General features: G+C 36.5%; 1 protein-coding gene across 1 annotated transcript in view; it reads left to right on the forward strand.

Moving 5' to 3' along the window:
* The window catches only part of LOC126414251 (transferrin), a 202,143-nt gene that overhangs the window by 17,578 nt on the left and 159,034 nt on the right, over positions 1–25,531 (forward strand). The window lies entirely within an intron of this gene.

A 25,531-nucleotide genomic window follows, 5' to 3' on the forward strand; every position in this document is an offset into this window, starting at 1 on the left:
ATTGTGAATGTATCGTTCGGTGTTACGATTTCCAGCGCTGTTAACACATGCGTGTGATCCTGCCCAGAAATCGGCCAGCTGGAGTATGAAGACTAACAAATACATCTCCAGGACCATATACATGTGTTAACAGCGCTGGAAATCGTAACTAACATCGAAGGATACATTCACAATACGGAACTTGTGCTACAAAAGTTGCTTCTAACCTAAAAAGCAAGAGAAAAACACGACAAACTGTAATATAGCAGCATATTATAACTATCACATAATACGTTTATTGTATGTATAAAAAAGAAACATGAATTTCAGGCCACTGATGATGCTTCCCAAATAGAAGAAGCGAAACGCCTATGGCAATAAGTATACTGCCTTCATTTGGTTGCATAGACGGCACATAGCTCCAGGAATTTAGAGCAACTAAGGGAAAGACGGGAAACAGATAAAAAAATTACTGATTTGTCTCTCCCAGAGATTTGCAATGCTTCTAAGTGCAAACATGTCTGTGTTTAGGAGTTTCAAAATGTGTTGTTTTTCATATTTAAATTCGCATCAATATGAACCCCTAAGAATTTTGAAGTTTCCACTCTGTTTATTATTTCATCATTATATGTTACACTTATCATTGGTGTAGTACTTCTAGATGTGCAGAACTGAATATGTTGTCTTTTTAAAACTGAGGGTGAGACCATTCGCAGAAAGCCAGTCAGTGACACTTTTAAGAACTTTGTTTGCCATTTCTTCTGTCTCTGTACGCATGCTTGGACTGATTACAATACTAGTGTCACCTGCAAAAAGAACTAATTATGCTTCTTGTATATTACACAGAAGATGGTTTACATATATGAGGAACAGTGGTCAATTTAGCTAGGAGAATACTGTGATTCGCACAGTCAAATGCCGTAGAGAGGTCGCAGAAAATACCAACCGGCGCTGTTTTATTATTTAATGCTTGTAAAAATCTGGTGAGTAAACGTTTAAAGGTATTCTCAGTAGAGCAACCATTTTGAAACACAAACTGTGATTTGCTAAGGTAGTATACTATTCTACACTACATCGTCTTCTCAAAAGCTTTGGAGAATGATGTCAGTAGTGGAGCAGCTTGGTAGTTAATGATGTCCCTTGAAACACGTATGTAACGCAGCAGCGATGGCGAGGCATTGTAGCATCTGTGACCAGAGAGTATGCGCTTGACCGCGCGAGTGTTGCGAGCGGTTCTCAGTCAGTAGTAGTCTTTGCGAGTTAGTTGTCGCTATGCAGAGTAGCAGTCAGTCAGTCGTTGCGAGTCTGTAGCTCTGTCTAGTTGAGAGCAGTACTCAGTCTGTAGTCGTCATGCAGAGCGGTCGGTAACACTGGTCAAGATGAGGAATAAGGTATACTGTTAATTAATATAATCATTAGATAATGAAAAATTTTATTTATTGTAATTATTCTCCAACAAGTCTCCCAATAATAATTTTTTTATTTCAAAAGCATTTTCTCAAAAATTTAATTTTTTATTGAACTCAAGATTTCGTTGCACTTCCCATTTCATTCCACTTCTTTTGAAGAAAAATTCCACTAAAATCAAAAAAAAAGAGAATATTATTATTTGCAATGCAGTTCCTCCAAGCGGTGCGCAACAACAAGAGCAGATATGTGACATCCATTTATTCTGAGGTAAGACTTTAATTCTGATTGTTTTACACAGGGCCAAAGACCGATGTTTCGGTTTAATTGAATTTTCTTGTCACTGAATGGACTTTAATTTTTTGAAGGATTTATATTTGAGTCAGATTGCGAATTTTACATTTTGTTGCCATTGTCAGTACATTTCATTGTGGGCAGGTTACGCTTAGAGCAATGTACATTAGCATTCTTAAATAATATTGTCCATAATTTTTCAAAATTATTGTGGGGACGTTACACTTGGCTCCCCATTTCTATTAAGTATTGCTATATTTTCTTTAAAATTACGGTGGGGAGGTTACACTTGGCGACACCCAGTCCAGGATCGTATTTCGTTGAGAGTCTTTTGAACAACAGTCAGATATCTGCTCTTGTTTGCTTAGATATAATTAGGATTTAGCGCAACGCTTTTAATAATATTGTGGCTTTCTCTCTACAGGTCAACGGCAATTTGTTGCTTTGTTGTATTTGTGTGTTGCTTTTGCATTGTGTTGATTTGTTTTGTGAAAAATTTTGACTATTGTAAAAATGCCGCGAAAGACTGTGAATAGTGTATCGCGAAGTATTGTGAATGAAATTACCGACTTAAACAACGTGACCGATAGTAATTGTGATACGCAACGTAATGATGTCAATCCTGCGTTCACTAACAATCAGTGCATTCCAACCACTAATGATGACTTTCACCTTAATGATGAACAAACGAACTCAATTGTCTCATCTGTTAACTTGACGACAATTGATGACGCAGAGCGGTCTATAGTAATGAGCGCTGCCGAGCTTAACACACCCGATTTAGAAAATCTAAGTAATGTACAGACAAATTTGTCTAATGAAAATGAAGAGGATACACAAGGTACGACAGATTTATTTAATTCCGAAACAATGACTGATAGTATACATTTGACTGGCAAACCTTTTTCTACAATACAGAATAACCAAATGGTTACAGTAAACGAGACAATTCCAGATCCACCACTAAACAGCGCAGAGAATATAAACGCTAATTTTGACTTGGTACGAATTATGACAAGTTTGATACAACAGCAAAGTGAGAAAATAAACAACAATTTCAAACAACAATTTAGTGAACAGGATAAAAAATTTAATAAAATTAACGAAAAACTTGACAATAATGACAAAAAACAAGACAAACTTAGTGAACAAATTAGAGACGTTGCCGCGCAGTGCCATGACACTAAGGAACAGTTGCGCGTGGAAATTGAGGCTTGTTCACGAAAAAATAGCGAAGAAATAAAGTCTGTTGCACAAGAATTAAGGGAAATGCAAACAGCCGCAACAGAAACACTCAGAGACGAAATTAGCGGAGTCGCTAAACAATGCTCTGAAAAAGCTACACAATTACGGGACGAGTTTAAAGCAATGACGGTAGAACTTTCGCGCTCAGTGGACGCAAAGATAGACGCGAAATTCAAACAGCAGAACACTCAGATTAACGAGCGCTTTAATCAGCACATACAGAACAGTGATACGCGTTTCCGCAGATTTATACAGGATCAAAACAAAGTAAAACGACAAGTCATGGAAACAATCACTGCACAAAGACAAGAGGACAAACGTAAAATATTCGCGAAAGCGAAGACGTATGTAGACAATAATATTACTACAGTGTCCGACAAAATTAATACCATAGAACAATTGAACGCGGAATTACGGGATGAAATTTCTGATCTTAAAGCAAAAACGGATACACACACAGTAAATATTCAAACAGTGACAGATAGATTCGAACAACTAGATCTAACACAGGATTGCGATGTCATCAAAGCTGATGTTAAAAAACTGAGCGAAACTACGCGCAAGTTGCAAAAACAGATTAATGCGTCTGATTCTAAAACCGATGATCAGGTTAAAATACTGACTGAAAAATGTGATGAATTGGCCAGTCGTATTGATGTTATCGAAAATACTAATGACAATAAATCAGACGATACTGCACCGGTTTCTTTTATCCAAACACCTGAATTTCAAAATTTACAGCTGACAATTAATGAAATCGATTCATCTAACAACACGTTACGTCGGAAGTTATCAAATTTACAACAAGAAGTAACAGAAATGAAAAACACTTCTGTTAATAATACACAACAGACGCCACTTTATGAGCATTTGTCAGACTTACGCAGCGTGTATAATGTGAACAATTTACAGCAACTACGCGACTTAAAATCCGAAAAGCCACGCGACTTAAAATCTGAAAAGCTACGCAACTTGAAATCCGAAATGACACAGACGAACAGATTCACACACAAACCTGAACGTGTTATCAAACTGAGTGACGAGAACGTAGATTTCGAGCAATTTGCATTTGTAAGCAAATGTAAAGAATTTAATAATGACAGAACACAGATACACGATTTGCACTGTATACGACAATTTATCTTTGTACATTCACCGCTATTATCGGTAATGGAGAAACTAGCTTTGAACCAGATGCGACAATTTATTTTTGTATTTACAACAGCATTGCCTGTAATGAAGAAATTTGAATTAGCACGAATACAACAATTTGCCTTTGAAATTTTACCGCTATTGCCTGTAACACAAAAGCTAAAATTTATTTGCAGTGCGTAAATGACCTCAGGGGATTCATTACGCTTTAATGAATATGTGCCGTAGCGAGCATAGGGCCCCGAGCTGTAGTAGTGCTATTTCATCTTTAGTTTTCTGCACTGCTGCCTTCTCTTCTACTATCCTTTATATCTATCCAAACTGCTCTTTAACTATTGCTCTACGTAGGATTAAGAATATGTAATGAAAACCAGATATGACAAACTTTTACCGAATGTGACAGTTATCAGTAGGCACTCCCGTAATGACAACTACCGCCGTAACTTTATTAACAGATAAAATCGTAATCATCAGTATGTACAAAATTTTCGGCAGTCGCAACCACATTTTTGGTAACAATAGATGTTTTTCACCACAATAGCATGAAAGTCAGCCGCTTAGCATACCTAACCAACAATGCAGTCTACAAGGTCAACCAAACTTTAATGTTTCGCCGTGTGCATGTATAGTCCCAGCTCCAACAAATAGTAACGCATGGCAGCAAAGAAATAACTACGTACAGATAACACACTATTTCAACTCGTATCGCAATGCGCCGTATAGAAATTACTATCATGACAGACGTAAAAAAAAAATGATGAGCACAATTTTCAGCGTACATTTAATAACAGTCAATCTTATGAGCAGCAACAACATCAGCAACAACAAATAATCATGAATGGAACAGACAATAGGTGTCATCCATAGCGTAACACGTCAGTAAGAAATAACAGAACAGTTCATATAGTGGAAATGCCACAGCATCCTCCCGTAAATAACAGGACGAACGATAGAATTTAACCAGATACAGCACAGATTGCATACTACAGTAACGCAAACATTACTTTTGACACGCAGAATTTTGTTCACGAGAATGTTATTTGAAACATGCTTTATTGAATGCTCTACTTTTATCGCACCCAGATCTCACCAGAAATTTTTCCATTGCCACTGACAGCTCTAACACCGCTTTAGGTGTACATATTTTTCAGGAAATTGAAGAAGATGGTTCTACAGTAATTAAAAACATCGCATTTGCAAGTCGCATTTTGTCACCTGGTGACAAAATGCGACTTGCAAATGCGATGTTTTTAATTACTGTAGAACCATCTTCTTCAATTTCCTGAAAAATATGTACACCTAAAGCGGTGTTAGAGCTGTCAGTGGCAATGGAAAAATTTCTGGTGAGATCTGGGTGCGATAAAAGTAGAGCTCCCCACAAAATTTTTAAAAGAAAAAGGACGATACTAATTAGAAATGCTGATGGACTTTGCTCTATGCGTAACCTGCCCACAATGAAATGTACTGACAATGGCAACAAAATGTAAAATTCGCAATCTGACTCAAATATAAATCCTTCAAAAAATTAAAGTCCATTCAGTGACAAGAAAATTCAATTAAACCGAAACATCGGTCTTTGGCCCTGTGTAAAACAATCAGAATTAAAGTCTTACCTCAGAATAAATGGATGTCACATATCTGCTCTTGTTGTTGCGCACCGCTTGGAGGAACTGCATTGCAAATAATAATATTCTCTTTTTTTTTTGATTTTAGTGGAATTTTTCTTCAAAAGAAGTGGAATGAAATGGGAAGTGCAACGAAATCTTGAGTTCAATAAAAAATTAAATTTTTGAGAAAATGCTTTTGAAATAAAAAAATTATTATTGGGAGACTTGTTGGAGAATAATTACAATAAATAAAATTTTTCATTATCTAATGATTATATTAATTAACAGTATACCTTATTCCTCATCTTGACCAGTGTTACCGACCGCTCTGCATGACGACTACAGACTGAGTACTGCTCTCAACTAGACAGAGCTACAGACTCGCAACGACTGACTGACTGCTACTCTGCATAGCGACAACTAACTCGCAAAGACCACTACTGACTGAGAACCGCTCGCAACACTCGCGCGGTCAAGCGCATACTCTCTGGTATCTGAGTGACCACCATCAAACGTTCATTTCTGAGGAAGAGGATGTGGAACATAAATGGAAAAAATTCAGAAACATCGTCCAGTACGCCTTAGATAAGTTCGTACCGACTAAGGTCCAAAGCGAGGGGAAAGATCCACCGTGGTATAACAATCATGTACGAAAGGTACTACGGAAACAAAGAAAGCTTCATCATAGGTTTAAGAGTAGTCGAATCATAGCTGATAAGGAAAAGCTGAACGAAGCGAAAAAGAGCGTAAAGAGAGCAATGAGAGAAGCATTCAACGAATTCGAACATAAAACATTGGCAAACAATCTAAACAAGAACCCTAAAAAGTTTTGGTCATATGTAAAATCGGTAAGCGGATCTAAATCCCCTATTCAGTCACTCGTTGACCACGATGGCACCGAAACAGAGGACGACCGAAGAAAGGCAGAAATACTGAATTCAGTGTTCCGAAACTGTTTCACTGCGGAAAATCGTAACACGGTCCCTGACTTCAGCCGTCGCACGGACGCCAAAATGGAAAATATTGAAATAAACGATATCGGAATTGAAAAACAACTGCTATCACTTAGTAGCGGAAAAGCATCCGGACCAGACGAGATACCCTTAAGATTCTACAGTGATTATGCTAAAGAACTTGCCCCCTTTCTATCAGCAATTTATCGTAGATCGCTGGAAGAACGTAAAGTACCTAGCGACTGGAAGAAAGCGCAGGTCGTTCCCATTTTCAAGAAAGGTCATAAATCAGATGCGAATAATTATAGGCCTATTTCGCTTACGTCAATCTGTTGTAGAATAATGGAACATGTTTTGTGTTCTCGTATTATGACGTTCTTAGATAATACAAATCTCCTTCATCATAACCAACATGGATTCCGCAAACAGAGATCATGTGAAACTCAGCTCGCCCTATTTGCCCAAGAAATTCACAGTGCCGTAGACACTGGCGAGCAGATTGATGCCGTATTCCTGGACTTCAGGAAGGCATTTGATACGGTTCCGCACTTACGTTTACTGAAAAAAATACGAGCCTACGGAATATCGGACCAGGTTTGTGACTGGATTCAGGATTTCCTAGAAGAAAGAACACAACATGTCATTCTTAACGGTTCAAAATCTGCAGATGTAGAGGTAATTTCGGGAGTACCGCAGGGAAGCGTGATAGGACCTTTATTGTTTACAATATACATAAATGACTTAGTTGACAACATCGGTAGCTCCGTGAGGCTATTTGCAGATGACACGGTTGTCTACAAGAAAGTAGCAACATCAGAAGACTCGTACGTACTCCAGGAGGACCTGCAGAGGATTAATGCATGGTGCGACAGCTGGCAGCTTTCCCTAAACGTAGATAAATGTAATATAATGCGCATACATAGGGGCAGAAATCCATTCCAGTACGATTATGCCATAGGTGGTAAATCATTGGAAGCGGTAACGACCGTAAAATACTTAGGAGTTACTATCCGGAGCGATCTGAAGTGGAATGATCACATAAAACAAATAGTGGGAAAAGCAGGCGCCAGGTTGAGATTCATAGGAAGAATTCTAAGAAAATGTGACTCATCGACGAAAGAAGTAGCTTACGAAACGCTTGTTCGTCCGATTCTTGAGTATTGCTCATCAGTATGGGACCCTTACCAGGTTGGATTAATAGAAGAGATAGACATGATCCAGCGAAAAGCAGCGCGATTCGTCATGGGGACATTTAGTCAGCGCGAGAGCGTTACGGAGATGCTGAACAAGCTCCAGTGGCGGACACTTCAAGAAAGGCGTTACGCAATACGGAGAGGTTTATTATCGAAATTACGAGAGAGCACATTCCGGGAAGAGATGGGCAACATATTACTACCGCCCACATATATCTCGCGTAATGATCACAACGAAAAGATCCGAGAAATTAGAGCAAATACGGAGACTTACAAGCAGTCGTTCTTTCCACGCACAATTCGTGAATGGAACAGGGAAGGGGGGATCAGATAGTGGTACAATAAGTACCCTCCGCCACACACCGTAAGGTGGCTCGCGGAGTATAGATGTAGATGTAGATGTAGATGGTCACAGATGCTACAATGCCTCGCCATCGCTGCTGCGTTACATACGTGTTTCATACACCGGGGGGGCAAAAATTTGGCAGCGATGGTGAGTCATTTGGACTTGCCAAGCGCGGCAAAATTTTTCTTTAATTAACAAAATCCTACAACTTACAGAATATTTAAATGTTGTGCACACGCACTAAGTACAAAATATATCAGACAAGGACAAAATGTGAATACTAAACATTGTAGCAAATCAGAAAAAAGTATATACAAACTTTTTGACAGATAAAGTGCACAGGCACTGAAAAAATTCTTTAGCATATGCAGAACAAATAAACAGACTGGCAAGAATAATTAGATGTAGTACATAAAGTAAATGTTGTGCACACGCACTAAGTACAAAATATATCAGACAAAGACAAAATGTGAGTACAAAACATAGTAGCAAATCAGAAAAGTATATACAAATTATTTGACAGATAACAAAGTGCACAGGCACTGAAAAAATTCTTTAGCATATTCAGAACAAATAAACAGACTGGCAAAAAATATTATGTTGACAAGTGTACATGCACTGAAAAATGTCTTTAGCATTTTCACAACAAATAAACATAATGGCAAAAAAAAAATTCATGTCCAAAGTGCACATGCACTGAAAAATGTCTTTAGTATTTTCACAACAAATAAACATAATGGCAAACATCATGTCGACCAGTGACATAAGTGTACTCACACTGGAGTTTAGCGAATCGAAAAATGTATAACCTATGAACATAAATGATGTTACCAAAAAAATTTTTTCTTTATGTGACAAGAATCAGGATAGGAAAGGGAAGGATTGCATCATGGTTGTAGCACTTTAGATTGCACACAGCTGCTCTGAAAGTCCATATCTTTCCACAGTAGTACAACACCAAGTGACACAACTTGAAGTTCTTTTCCCATCAGAATTTATCAGTGTAGCCAAGACACTGAACTGTCGTAGTAATGTTCCATGTTTTCATTTTGGCAGTACATTAGGTACACCAAACAGTGGGACCATAATAATGTCTTCATCGCTCATGGTGGTGGACAGCATGTCGTGTCAACACCACACTCTTACAAGGCACACCAACGTAGAATTAGTGCAAAACCAAATATAGTGCTCCATGATCACTGGGATAAACAGGACAAATGGACATTGCAGTAATTCAGGGTAGTCAGCTTATGAGGTGAAGGACATCAAGTCACATAATATTGACAATTACAGTCTTCATTGATAGTTCGTGGCATTCATAGCCCAGTTATTGAACATTTCTGTACCAAGTATGTAGTATTACAGAAAAATGTTCATTAATTGTTTTACATAGAATCAGTAGCCTTCTTTTCCTGGTTACAAAATATTATGAAATAATCGCATTCTTTTCAGTTACAGAGTATAATTAAGAATCATTAACCTTCTCCTAATTACAGTTAATTAATCATTTGTCATTAATTAATCATTTGTCTAATTACAGTTAATTAATCATTTGTATAATTACAGTTAATTAATCATTTGTCGTTAATTAATCATTTGTCTAATTACAGTTAATTAATTAATCATTTGTAGCCTTAATTAATTACAAAGCATTATTAAACAGTACCATAGTTAATTAATTATGTGTCATTCCAATCTATTAAGAATCATTAGTCTTTTCCTAATTACAAAGCATTATGAAACAATCACATTTATTTCCAATTACAAAGTATGAACATTGAAAACAAGAGTTAATTAATGGCATAATTAATAACAATTTCGTTGATTGACATTAATTATTGGCACTCAGTGGCCATCAAGTATTGAATAGAATAAAACATAGTTCATCATTCAGTATTATTCAGATCATTACAAAGTCATTATTAAAAATCAGTTAATTACAGTCAAATCATTAGTAATCACAGGCATTACACTAAACAGTGGCAGTTATTAGCTAGTGACAAAGCATTATTTTGAATATAGTCTCATTAAGAGGTCATTACTCGAGTGACATGCTATTCAGAGTTGATCAGTATCATTCAGAATTATCATAAACTAGTGACATTATGTGGGACTGGTAATACATTTTTTTGGTAGCAATGCATTGCGTTGGGATCGATAATTAATTGCTGAGGCATAATACTTTTTGCTTTTGACCTATTGCTGCAAATGAGGATAGGTAACGTCATTCGTCATGAGTCAGCTGTAGCAAGATTATGTAACAAGGCAGTACATGTGATCACATTTATAAATGATAAACACAAATGGGTAAAAAATATAAAAATGCAAGTACTAGAACAGGTATAATAAGTAACAGGTTTAGTAAGTGTCATGAAAAACTTCTCCTGGAAAAAATACAAAAACGGATTATTGACCTGAAAGAAGAAACGCACACTATGCTGAAAAGTAGTGAACTTCGAATTAACAAGTAGTGAAATGTGTATAAAATGTGTTCCATAGCTGTCCTTTCCAAAACTTTCCGTCATCCTACTATGCAATGTAACACCTGCTGTCAAAGCAAACCGCAACAAATACTTAAATAACTACGTGGCATAAAGAAAAAAACTTCATTATCCATATCATCATAACTTCACCATTATCATCACCTGTAGAGAAAAACTTCATTATTCATAATACCATTTCCTTCATCATTATTCATCAGTATTCACTATCATCTGCAAAAAATCACTTCATTACTCATTACATAACTATTCCTTATCTCTAGCATATTTCATCACTAAAACTAAGATGTGTAGTTCTCTCTGACAGCCTGCATCAATCACCTTGTATTCTGAAAGAAAAAATTAGTTAAGACTGCTATTCTGTGATGAGTATAGTATATTCTTGTTAATGTTTGTTAATCCTGATCCATTTACTCTTCCTCATAAAGTTGTTGCATCTCCTTTCGTTTATTCCGTAGGTGAAATTCCCATTTATGTTAAATTTATTTCTTAGAATCATCATTCCTTTCTGAAATTGATGAACAAAGATTAATGTCTTGCATTTAAATCCTATACCCACTAAATAATGACTGGTTTATGGTGACACAATTAACCATACAGCATAACATGACAGAAAACGTAATATGTCCAAGACATTGACAGTATTCGGATGCGAAAAAATGTACACAGAATAATACAATGCAGTAGCAAAAAAAATGTGAAACAGTCACGATGTTGAGATGTCATAAGGCAAAAAAAAATGTCAAAGTCGACTGGTGTGTGTTATATCTTAACTATTTCATAGTGCATACAAACAAAACTGGAGTACAGTCATATACACAAAAAAATGGAAAATGTGCACGGTCTGATGTGTAACGACAAGAAAAGCGACCTGCTAACCTTACCTTGCCGGGCACTTGCCAAGAAAAAAAAATACGATAATCATCAATAAGTAGTCACATAAATATAATTGCAGAAATAGTCGTAAATGTGTAAATTCATCTGGAAAAATATGCACGGTCTGATGTGTAACGACAAGAAGAGCGACCTGCTAACCTTACCTTGCCGGGCACTTGCCAAGAAAAAAAATACGATAATCATCAATAATTAGTCAGGTGAATTAATTGCATTAGTAAATGGCATCATAGTGTGTTGAATCATACAGTGGTTTCACTCAATAAACGGTTTAATGTTTGAGATATGGTGATTGCCTTTCGATTTTCTGGTTCTCAAAGTTTCGACGTGTACAACATTGGGGTGAGGGATGCTGCGAATCCGATACGGACCTGCGTATAGAAGTTCAAATTTACTGCACTTACCTTTTAATTTGCTGGATAAATAGTGTGTACGTACTAATATCTTCTGTCCAACGTGAAAGTCGCGGCGTGTACAAACCTGTTTTTGCTGTCTTCTCCGGCGCTCTGCGGCACGTTTGATGTTGTTCAGCGCAATGTCAATTATTTCGTGGTGTCGTAGGCGACGATTTTTGGGGAATTCTATTAATTCTTTAATTTTGTTCGGTGGTTCAACGTTTTTCAGTATAACAGTCGGAGATAGCATAGTGGATTCATTTGGAATGGAATTAATTACATCTTGGAATGAGAGTATGTGTGTATCCCAATCAATATGTCTTTTGTGGCAGTATATTCTGCACAGCTTACCAATTTCCTTCATTAATCTTTCACAAGGGTTCGAAGAAGCGTGGTACTTGGATATATAGATCGGAGAAATGTTTCTAGCTCGTAACATGCGTGTCCATACACTACTACGAAATTGAGATCCATTATCAGAAATTACTTTCATTACATGCCCTACATGAGATAGAAAATGTTTTACAAATGCTTTCGAAATAGTTTTAGCAGTAGCTTTGCGTAACGGAGTGAGAGTAACAAATTTTGAAGTGAGCTCAACAGCGACAAAAATGTAGCAAAAACCTCTGTTAGTTCTCGGAATCGGACCAAAAATATCTACTGCGGCCATGTGTCTTAATTTCACAGGTATAATGGGATATAAAGGAGGAATATGTGAAGTGGTGTCTGATTTAGCTTTCTGGCAAATTTTACAAGACGCTAAAACTCGTCGTATACGTTTTTCCATGTTGGTAAAATAGCAGTTCTGTCTCAGTATAAGAAAACATTTTCGTGCTCCGTAATGTGCGTAACTTAAATGAGTGTACCAAATTAGTTTGTTAACCAGTTCGTCAGGAATGCATAATAACCAAATGTTGCTGTCAGGATGAGAGCGGCGAAACAGAATGTCATTGCGTACAGTGTAGTGGTTCCTAATCGTAACATTTTTCCTATCTTGCCAAAGGTGTTTAATTTCTTTCCACACATTGTCCTTATTTTGTTCTTGTGCTATGTCCTGTAATGACGATGAAATAAAATTTTTAAATGCAACCTGCTGAATGTACATGACACTGAAATTTGCTTTGCAGAAGTTGGATGCTACGTCTTGCTGATTGTTACCGAGAGAACGCGATAGTGCGTCTGCTATAACATTTTGCGTACCGGGAATGTGAACTATTGTAAAATCAAATTCCTGTAAATATAGTTTCCATCTGCTTAACCTGTCGTGAGTGAATTTAGCTGAAAGTAAAAATTGTATCGCTCTATGGTCTGTGTAGACGGTGGTATGTCTGCCGTAAAGAAAGTGCCTAAATCTCGTGAAAGCCCATACAACACATAATGTTTCAAGTTCTGTGACGGAATAATTTCGTTCAGCAGGTGACAAAATGCGACTTGCAAATGCGATGTTTTTAATTACTGTAGAACCATCTTCTTCAATTTCCTGAAAAATATGTACACCTAAAGCGGTGTTAGAGCTGTCAGTGGCAATGGAAAAATTTCTGGTGAGATCTGGGTGCGATAAAAGTAGAGCATTCAATAAAGCATGTTTCAAATAACATTCTCGTGAACAAAATTCTGCGTGTCAAAAGTAATGTTTGCGTTACTGTAGTATGCAATCTGTGCTGTATCTGGTTAAATTCTATCGTTCGTCCTGTTATTTACGGGAGGATGCTGTGGCATATCCACTATATGAACTGTTCTGTTATTTCTTACTGACGTGTTACGCTATGGATGACACCTATTGTCTGTTCCATTCATGATTATTTGTTGTTGCTGATGTTGTTGCTGCTCATAAGATCGACTGTTATTAAATGTACGCTGAAAATTGTGCTCATCATTCTTTTTACGTCTGTCCTAATAATCATTCCTATACGGTGTATTGCGATAGGAATTGAAATGTTGTGTTGTCTGTACGTAGTTATTTTTGCTGCCATGCGTTACTATTTGTTATACCAGGGACTATACGTGCACGCGGCGAAACATTAAAGATTGGTTGACCTTGTAGACTGCATTGTTGGTTAGGTATGCTAAGCGGCTGACTTTCATGCTATTGTGGTGAAAAACATCTATTGTTACCAAAAATGTGGTTGCGACTGCCGAAAATTTTGTACATACTGATGATTACGATTTTATCTGTTAATAAAGTTACGGCGGTAGTTGTCATTACGGGAGTGCCTACTGATAACTGTCACATTCGGTAAAAGTTTGTCATATCTGGTTTTCATTACATATTCTTAATCCTACGTAGAGCAATAGTTAAAGAGCAGTTTTGATAGATATAAAGGATAGTAGAAGAAAAGGCAGCAGTGCAGAAAACTAAAGATGAAACAGCACTACTACAGCTCGGGGCCCTATGCTCGCTACGGCACATATTCATTAAAGCGTAATGAATCCCCTGAGGTCATTTACGCACTGCAAATAAATTTTAGCTTTTGCGTTGCGGGCAATGCCGGTAAAAATCCAAAAGCAAATCGATGTATTCTTGCTAATTCCAGTTTCTGCATAAAACGTAAAGCTGATGAAAATACAAAAATAAATTGTCGCATCTGGTTCAAAGCTAGCTTCTGCATTACAGGCAATAGCGGTGAATGTACAAAGATAAATTGTCGTATACAGTGCAAAGCGTGTGCCTGTACGCTGTCATTATTAAATTCCTTACATTTTCTTACAAATGCAAACTGCTTATTATCAACGTTCTCGTCACTGAATTTGAGAACATGTTCGGGTTTGTGTGTGAATCTGTTCGTCTCTGTCATTTCGGTTTTCAAGTTGCGTAGCTTTTCAGATTTTAATTCGCGTGGCTTTTCGGATTTTAAGTCGCGTAGTTGCTGTAAATTGCTCACATTATACACGCTGCGTGAGTCTGACAAATGTTCATAAAGTGGCGTCTGTTGTGGTATGTTATTAACTGAAATGTTTTTCATCTCTGTTACTTCTTGTTGTAAATTTGATAACTTCCGACGTAACGTGTTGTTAGATGAATCGATTTCATTAATTGTCAGCTGTAAATTTTGAAATTCAGGTGTTTGGATAAAAGAAACCGGTGCAGTATCGTCTGATTTATTGTCATTAGTATTTTCGATAACATCAATACGACTGGCCAATTCATCACATTTTTCAGTCAGTATTTTAACCTGATCATCGGTTTTAGAATCAGACGCATTAATCTGTTTTTGCAACTTGCGCGTAGTTTCGCTCAGTTTTTTAACATCAGCTTTGATGACATCGCAATCCTGTGTTAGATCTAGTTGTTCGAATCTGGGATCGATAATTAATTGCTGAGGCATAATACTTTTTGCATTTGACCTATTGCTGCAAATGAGGATAGGTAACGTCATTCGTCATGAGTCAGCTGTAGCAAGATTATGTAACAAGGCAGTACATGTGATCACATTTATAAATGATAAACACAAATGGGTAAAAAATATAAAAATGCAAGTACTAGAACAGGTATAATAAGTAACAGGTTTAGTAAGTGTCATGAAAAGCTTCTCCTGGAAAAAATACAAAAACGGATTATTGACCTGAAAGAAGAAACGCACACTATGCTGAAAAGTAGTGAACTTCGAATTAACAAGTAGTGAAATGTGTATAAAATGTGTTCCATAGCTGTCCTTTCCAAAACTTTCCGTCATCCTACTATGCAATGTAACACCTGCTGTCAAAGCAAACCGCAACAAATACTTAAATAACTACGTAGCATAAATACATAACTTCAACATTATCCTCATCTGTAAAGAAAAAACTTCATTATTCATTATCCATATTATCATAACTTCACTATTATCATCACCTGTAAAGAAAAACTTCATTATTCATAACATCATATCCTTCATCATTATTCATCAGTATTCATTATCATCTGCAAAAAATCACTTCATTACTCATTACATAACTATTCCTTATCTCTAGCATATTTCATCACTAAAACTAAGATGTGTAGTTCAGTCTGACAGCCTGCATCAATCACCTTGTATTCTGAAAGAAAAAATTAGTTAAGACTGCTATTCTGTGATGAGTATAGTATAGTCTTGTTAATGCTTGTTAATCCTGATCCCTTTACTCTTCCTCATAAAGTTATTGCATCTCCTTTCGTTTATTCCGTAGGTGAAATTCCCATTTATGTTAAATTTATTTCTTAGAATCATCATTCCTTTCTGAAATTGATGAACAAAGATTAATGTCTTGCATTTAAATCCTATACCCACTAAATAATGACTGGTTTATGGTGACACAATTAACCATACAGCATAACATGACAGAAAACGTAATATGTCCAAGACATTGACAGTGTTCGGATGCGAAAAAATGTACACAGAATAATACAATGCAGTAGCAAAAAAAATGTGAAACAGTCACGATGTTGAGATGTCATAAGGCAAAAAAAAAATGTCAAAGTCGACTGGTGTGTGTTATATCTTAACTATTTCATAGTGCATACAAACAAAACTGGAGTACAGTCATATACACAAAAAAAATGGAAAATGTGCACGGTCTGATGTGTAACGACAAGAAAAGCGACCTGCTAACCTTACCTTGCCGGGCACTTGCCAAGAAAAAATACGATAATCATCAATAAGTAGTCACATAAATATAATTGCAGAAATAGTCGTAAATGTGTAAATTCATCTGGAAAAATATGCACGGTCTGATGTGTGACGACAAGAAAAGCGACCTGCTAACCTTACCTTGCCGGGCACTTGCCAAGAAAAAAAAATACGATAATCATCAATAAGTAGTCACATAAATATAATTGCAGAAATAGTCGTAAATGTGTAAATTCATCTGGAAAAATATGCACGGTCTGATGTGTGACGACAAGAAGAGCGACCTGCTAACCTTACCTTGCCGGGCACTTGCCAAGAAAAAAAAAATACGATAATCATCAATAAGTAGTCACATAAATATAATTGCAGAAATAGTCGTAAATGTGTAAATTCATCTGGAAAAATATGCATGGTCTGATGTGTGACGACAAGAAGAGCGACCTGCTAACCTTACCTTGCCGGGCACTTGCCAAGAAAAAAAATACGATAATCATCAATAATTAGTCAGGTGAATTAATTGCATTAGTAAATGGCATCATAGTGTGTTGAATCATACAGTGGTTTCACTCAATAAACGGTTTAATGTTTGAGATATGGTGATTGCCTTTCGATTTTCTGGTTCTCAAAGTTTCGATGTGTACAACATTGGGGTGAGGGATGCTGCGAATCCGATACGGACCTGCGTATAGAAGTTCAAATTTACTGCACTTACCTTTTAATTTGCTGGATAAATAGTGTGTACGTACTAATATCTTCTGTCCAACGTGAAAGTCGCGGCGTGTACAAACCTGTTTTTGCTGTCTTCTCCGGCGCTCTGCGGCACGTTTGATGTTGTTCAGCGCAATGTCAATTATTTCGTGGTGTCGTAGGTGACGATTTTTGGGGAATTCTATTAATTCTTTAATTTTGTTCGGTGGTTCAACGTTTTTCAGTATAACAGTCGGAGATAGCATAGTGGATTCATTTGGAATGGAATTAATTACATCTTGGAATGAGAGTATGTGTGTATCCCAATCAATATGCCTTTTGTGGCAGTATATTCTGCACAGCTTACCAATTTCCTTCATTAATCTTTCACAAGGGTTCGAAGAAGCGTGGTACTTGGATATATAGATCGGAGAAATGTTTCTAGCTCGTAACATGCGTGTCCATACATTACTACGAAATTGAGATCCATTATCAGAAATTACTTTCATTACATGCCCTACATGAAATAGAAAATGTTTTACAAATGCATTTGAAACAGTTTTGGCAGTAGCTTTGCGTAACGGAGTGAAAGTAACAAATTTTGAAGTGAGCTCAACAGCGACAAAAATGTAGCAAAAACCTCTGTTAGTTCTCGGAATCGGACCAAAAATATCTACTGCGGCCATGTGTCTTAATTTCACAGGTATAATGGGATATAAAGGAGGAATATGTGAAGTGGTGTCTGATTTAGCCTTCTGGCAAATTTTACAAGACGCTAAAACTCGTCGTATACGTTTCTCCATGTTGGTAAAATAACAGTTCTGTCTCAGTATAAGAAAACATTTTCGTGCTCCGTAATGTGCGTAACTTAAATGAGTGTACCAAATTAATTTGTTAACCAGTTCGTCAGGAATGCATAATAACCAAATGTTGCTGTCAGGATGAGAGCGGCGAAACAGAATGTCATTGCGTACAGTGTAGTGGTTCCTAATCGTAACATTTTTCCTATCTTGCCAAAGGTGTTTAATTTCTTTCCACACATTGTCCTTATTTTGTTCTTGTGCTATGTCCTGTAATGACGATGAAATAAAATTTTCAAATGCAACCTGCTGAATGTACATGACACTGAAATTTGCTTTGCAGAAGTTGGTTGCTACGTCTTGCTGATTGTTACTGAGAGAACGCGATAGTGCGTCTGCTATAACATTTTGCGTACCGGGAATGTGAACTATTGTAAAATTAAATTCCTGTAAATATAGTTTCCATCTGCTTAACCTGTCGTGAGTGAATTTAGCTGAAAGTAAAAATTGTATCGCTCTATGGTCTGTGTAGACGGTGGTATGTCTGCCGTAAAGAAAGTGCCTAAATCTCGTGAAAGCCCATACAACACATAATGTTTCAAGTTCTGTGACGGAATAATTTCGTTCAGCAGGTGACAAAATGCGACTTGCAAATGCGATGTTTTTAATTACTGTAGAACCATCTTCTTCTATTTCCTGGAAAATGTGTACGCCTAAGGCGGTGTTGGAACTGTCGGTAGCAATGGAAAAATTTCTAGTAAGATCGGGGTGCGATAACAGTGGAGCATTCAACAGAGCATGTTTCAGGTTCATGAATTCAAAATGTGCTTGCTTATCCCAAGACCAAATAGTGTTTTTACCCGTTAATTGGCATAGTCTAGGCGTGTCTAAAGCAGAATGGTGAATAAATTTACGAAAAAAGTTAATTAAGCCCAAAAAACTGCGTAATTGCTTCTTCGTCGTAGGAACAGTAATGTCACGTAGAGCTTGAAGTTTTTCTGGATCAGGTGCAATGCCTTCTGCTGAAATTACGTGTCCAAGAAATTTTATAGAAGTTTTGCCAAAGTGCGATTTACTGAGGTTAACTGTGAGTCCTTGTGCATGAAAAGTTTGTAACAGTTGTTCAAGAATCATATTGTGTTCAGACCAGTTAGCTTCTGCGATAAGAATATCGTCTACATACGTCGTAATTCTGTCTTTAAGTTCTGTCGGAAGTATTGTGTTCAAACCGCGAATAAAAGCTGCAGAAGAAATAGTTAAGCCGAACGGTAGTTTGCAAAATTGATAACAGTCGCCGAAACAGAGAAAAGCTGTATATTTTCTACAATTCGGATGAAGTTGAATTTGCCAAAATCCCGATTTCAAATCTAATGTGGAAAAAATAGCTGTACCGTGAAATTTCTGTAAAAGTTCCTCTAATGTCTGTGGTCGATCTGTTTCATTAATAATAATGTCATTAATGTGACGTGAATCAAGTACAAGGCGAAGTGAGCCATCTTTTTTCTTAACAATATGTAGCGGGTTTATGTACGGACTAACTGCTGGTTCTATAATTCCTTGGTCGAGCATATCCTGCAATTCTTTTTTAACCTGTTCTCTGTGAATGTATGGAATAGGATAATGCTTTGCTTTAAATGTGTCATGCGGTTTGACTTGAAATTCATACATAAAGCCGGACATAGTACCAGGAATGTTGTCAAAAACTGGAGCTTGCTGTAAAAGAATTTTGTGTAATTGCGTTCGTTCGTCGTCTGTAATTGCACTACTCTCTTTAACTTTATCGGAAATCATTTGTATTACGTCGTAGTCCATTTCGTCTGGAGTATTATAGTTGTGTACGTACGTATCCGTTAACAACGTAAAATATTCGCGAAAGCGAAGACGTATGTAGACAATAATATTACTACAGTGTCCGACAAAATTAATACCATAGAACAATTGAACGCGGAATTACGGGATGAAATTTCTGATCTTAAAGCAAAAACGGATACACACACAGTAAATATTCAAACAGTGACAGATAGATTCGAACAACTAGATCTAACACAGGATTGCGATGTCATCAAAGCTGATGTTAAAAAACTGAGCGAAACTACGCGCAAGTTGCAAAAACAGATTAATGCGTCTGATTCTAAAACCGATGATCAGGTTAAAATACTGACTGAAAAATGTGATGAATTGGCCAGTCGTATTGATGTTATCGAAAATACTAATGACAATAAATCAGACGATACTGCACCGGTTTCTTTTATCCAAACACCTGAATTTCAAAATTTACAGCTGACAATTAATGAAATCGATTCATCTAACAACACATTACGTCGGAAGTTATCAAATTTACAACAAGAAGTAACAGAGATGAAAAACATGTCAGTTAATAACATACCACAACAGACGCCACTTTATGAACATGTGTCAGAGTCACGCAGCGTGTATAATGTGAGCAATTTACAGCAACTACGCGACTTAAAATCCGAAAAGCCACGCGACTTAAAATCTGAAAAGCTACGCAACTTGAAATCCGAAATGACACAGACGAACAGATTCACACACAAACCTGAACGTGTTATCAAACTGAGTGACGAGAACGTAGATTTCGAGCAATTTGCATTTGTAAGCAAATGTAAAGAATTTAATAATGACAGAACACAGATACACGATTTGCACTGTATACGACAATTTATTTTTGTACTTTCACCGCTATTATCTGTAATGGAGAAACTAGCTTTGAACCTGAAGCGACAAATTGCTATTGTATTTTCATCAGCATTGCCTGTAATGAGGAAACTAGAATTAACATGGATACAACTATTTGCTTTTGAATTTTTACCGCTATTGCGTGCAACGCAAAAGCTAAAATTTATTTGCAGTGCGTAAATGACCTCAGGGGATTCATTACGCTTTAATGAATATGTGCCGTAGCGAGCATAGGGCCCCGAGCTGTAGTAGTGCTGTTTCATCTTTAGTTTTCTGCACTGCTGCCTTCTCTTCTACTATCCTTTATATCTATCAAAAGTGCTCTTTAACTATTGCTCTACCTAAAATTAAGAAAAATGACAAAGAAAACCGGATATGACAAATATTTTACCGAATGTGACAATTTTCAGTAGGCACTCCCGTAATGGCAACTACCGCCGTAATTTTAATTACAGATAAAATCGTAATCATCAGTATGTATAAAATTTTGAGCAGTCGGAACCATATTTTTGTAACAATAGATGTTTTTCACCACAATAGCATGAAAGTCAGCCGCTTAGCATACCTAACCAACAATGCAGTCTACAAGGTCAACCAAACTTTAATGTTTCGCCGCGTGCATGTATAGTCCCAGCTCCAACGAATGGTAACGCATGGCAGCAAAGAAATAACCACAACAGACAACACACTATTTCAACTCGTATCGCAATACACCGTATAGGAATGATTATTAGGACAGACGTAAAAAGAATGATGAGCACAATTTTCAGCGTACATTTAATAACAGTCGATCTTATGAGCAGCAACAACATCAGCAACAACAAATAATCATGAATGGAACAGACAATAGGTGTCATCCATAGCGTAACACGTCAGTAAGAAATAACAGAACAGTTCATATAGTGGATATGCCACAGCATCCTCCCGTAAATAACAGGACGAACGATAGAATTTAACCAGATACAGCACAGATTGCATACTACAGTAACGCAAACATTACTTTTGACAAGCAGAATTTTGCTCACGAGAATGTTATTTGAAGCATGCTTTGTTGAATGCTCCACTATTATCGCACCCAGATCTTACTAGAAATTTTTCCATTGCCACCGACAGTTCTAACACCGCTTTAGGCGTACACATTTTCCAGGAAATTGAAGAAGATGGTTCAATAGTAATCAAAAACATCGCATTTGCAAGCCGCATTCTGTCACCTGCTGAGCGAAATTACTCTGTTACAGAATTGGAAACATTATGCGTTGTCTGGGCTTTTACGAGATTTCGGCACTTTCTTTATGGCAGACATACCACCGTTTACACAGACCATAGAGCTATACAATTTTTTGCTTTCAGCTAAATTTACTCACGACAGATTAAGTAGATGGAAACTATATTTACAAGAAGTTAATTTTACGATTGTTCATATTCCCGGCACACAAAATGTTATAGCAGACGCACTATCGCGTTCTCTCGGCAACAATCAGCAAGACATCGCAACCAACTTCTGCAAAGCAAATTTCAGCGTCATGTACATTCAACAAGTTGCATTTGAAAATTTCATTTCGTCGTCATTACGAGACATAGTATTCCTTTTTTTTCACATGCTTTGGTCAGCTGCGCGAGCTAATGCTTCTGTCCGTCAGCTGTGTTGTCTTCTGCTGTCACTACCAATTTACGACACTCACAAAACACAAACAAATGTTTTTCAGCAAATGATTAATTTTGACACGTGCAAACTATTACGGATAGTAACAAAGTAGAATCGGAACACAAAAGAACATGTCCGACCTCACTACCATGTTTTTGCTACATCTTTGTCGCTGTTGAACTCACTTCAACATTTGTTACTTTCACTCCATTACGCAAAGCTACTGCTAAAACTGTTTCGAAAGCATTTGTAAAACATTTTCTATTTCATGTAGGGCATGTAATGAAAGTAATTTCTGATAATGGATCTCAATTTCGTAGTAGTGTATGGACACGCATGTTACGAGCTAGAAACATTTCTCCGATCTATATATCCAAGTACCACGCTTCTTCGAACCCTTGTGAAAGATTAATGAAGGAAATTGGTAAGCTGTGCAGAATATACTGCCACAAAAGACATATTGATTGGGATACACACATACTCTCATTCCAAGATGTAATTAATTCCATTCCAAATGAATCCACTATGCTATCTCCGACTGTTATACTGAAAAACGTTGAACCACCGAACAAAATTAAAGAATTAATAGAATTCCCCAAAAATCGTCGCCTACGACACCACGAAATAATTGACATTGCGCTGAACAACATCAAACGTGCCGCAGAGCGCCGGAGAAGACAGCAAAAACAGGTTTGTACACGCCGCGACTTTCACGTTGGACAGAAGATATTAGTACGTACACACTATTTATCCAGCAAATTAAAAGGTAAGTGCAGTAAATTTGAACTTCTATACGCAGGTCCGTATCGGATTCGCAGCATCCCTCACCCCAATGTTGTACACGTCGAAACTTTGAGAACCAGAAAATCGAAAGGCAATCACCATATCTCAAACATTAAACCGTTTATTGAGTGAAACCACTGTATGATTCAACACACTATGATGCCATTTACTAATGCAATTAATTCACCTGACTAATTATTGATGATTATCGTATTTTTTTTCTTGGCAAGTGCCCGGCAAGGTAAGGTTAGCAGGTCGCTCTTCTTGTCGTTACACATCAGACCGTGCATATTTTTCCAGATGAATTTACACATTTACGACTATTTCTGCAATTATATTTATGTGACTACTTATTGATGATTATCGTATTTTTTTTTCTTGGCAAGTGCCCGGCAAGGTAAGGTTAGCAGGTCGCTTTTCTTGTCGTTACACATCAGACCGTGCACATTTTCCATTTTTTTGTGTATATGACTGTACTCCAGTTTTGTTTGTATGCACTATGAAATAGTTAAGATATAACACACACCAGTCGACTTTGACATTTTTTTTTTTTTTTTTTTTGCCTTATGACATCTCAACATCGTGACTGTTTCACATTTTTTTTTGCTACTGCATTGTATTATTCTGTGTACATTTTTTCGCATCCGAACACTGTCAATGTCTTGGACATATTACGTTTTCTGTCATGTTATGCTGTATGGTTAATTGTGTCACCATAAACCAGTCATTATTTAGTGGGTATAGGATTTAAATGCAAGACATTAATCTTTGTTCATCAATTTCAGAAAGGAATGATGATTCTAAGAAATAAATTTAACATAAATGGGAATTTCACCTACGGAATAAACGAAAGGAGATGCAATAACTTTATGAGGAAGAGTAAATGGATCAGGATTAACAAACATTAACAAGAATATACTATACTCATCACAGAATAGCAGTCTTAACTAATTTTTTCTTTCAGAATACAAGGTGATTGATGCAGGCTGTCAGAGAGAACTACACATCTTAGTTTTAGTGATGAAATATGCTAGAGATAAGGAATAGTTATGTAATGAGTAATGAAGTGATTTTTTGCAGATGATAGTGAATACTGATGAATAATGATGAAGGAAATGGTATTATGAATAATGAAGTTTTTCTCTACAGGTGATGATAATGGTGAAGTTATGATGATATGGATAATGAAGTTTTTTTCTTTATGCCACGTAGTTATTTAAGTATTTGTTGCGGTTTGCTTTGACAGCAGGTGTTACATTGCATAGTAGGATGACGGAAAGTTTTGGAAAGGACAGCTATGGAACACATTTTATACACATTTCACTACTTGTTAATTCGAAGTTCACTACTTTTCAGCATAGTGTGCGTTTCTTCTTTCAGGTCAATAATCCGTTTTTGTATTTTTTCCAGGAGAAGTTTTTCATGACACTTACTAAACCTGTTACTTATTATACCTGTTCTAGTACTTGCATTTTTATATTTTTTACCCATTTGTGTTTATCATTTATAAATGTGATCACATGTACTGCCTTGTTACATAATCTTGCTACAGCTGACTCATGACGAATGATGTTACCTATCCTCATTTGCAGCAATAGGTCAAAAGCAAAAAGTATTATGCCTCAGCAATTAATTATCGATCCCAACGCAATGCATTGCTACCAAAAAAATGTATTACCAGTCCCACATAATGTCACTAGTTTATGATAATTCTGAATGATACTGATCAACTCTGAATAGCATGTCACTCGAGTAATGACCTCTTAATGAGACTATATTCAAAATAATGCTTTGTCACTAGCTAATAACTGCCACTGTTTAGTGTAATGCCTGTGATTACTAATGATTTGACTGTAATTAACTGATTTTTAATAATGACTTTGTAATGATCTGAATAATACTGAATGATGAACTATGTTTTATTCTATTCAATACTTGATGGCCACTGAGTGCCAATAATTAATGTCAATCAACGAAATTGTTATTAATTATGCCATTAATTAACTCTTGTTTTCAATGTTCATACTTTGTAATTGGAAATAAATGTGATTGTTTCATAATGCTTTGTAATTAGGAAAAGACTAATGATTCTTAATAGATTGGAATGACACATAATTAATTAACTATGGTACTGTTTAATAATGCTTTGTAATTAATTAAGGCTACAAATGATTAATTAATTAACTGTAATTAGACAAATGATTAATTAACGACAAATGATTAATTAACTGTAATTATACAAATGATTAATTAACTGTAATTAGACAAATGATTAATTAATGACAAATGATTAATTAACTGTAATTAGGAGAAGGTTAATGATTCTTAATTATACTCTGTAACTGAAAAGAATGCGATTATTTCATA

Source organism: Schistocerca serialis, chromosome 1, assembly GCF_023864345.2.
Source record: "Schistocerca serialis cubense isolate TAMUIC-IGC-003099 chromosome 1, iqSchSeri2.2, whole genome shotgun sequence".
In the NCBI taxonomy this organism is placed as follows: Eukaryota; Metazoa; Arthropoda; class Insecta; order Orthoptera; family Acrididae; genus Schistocerca; species Schistocerca serialis.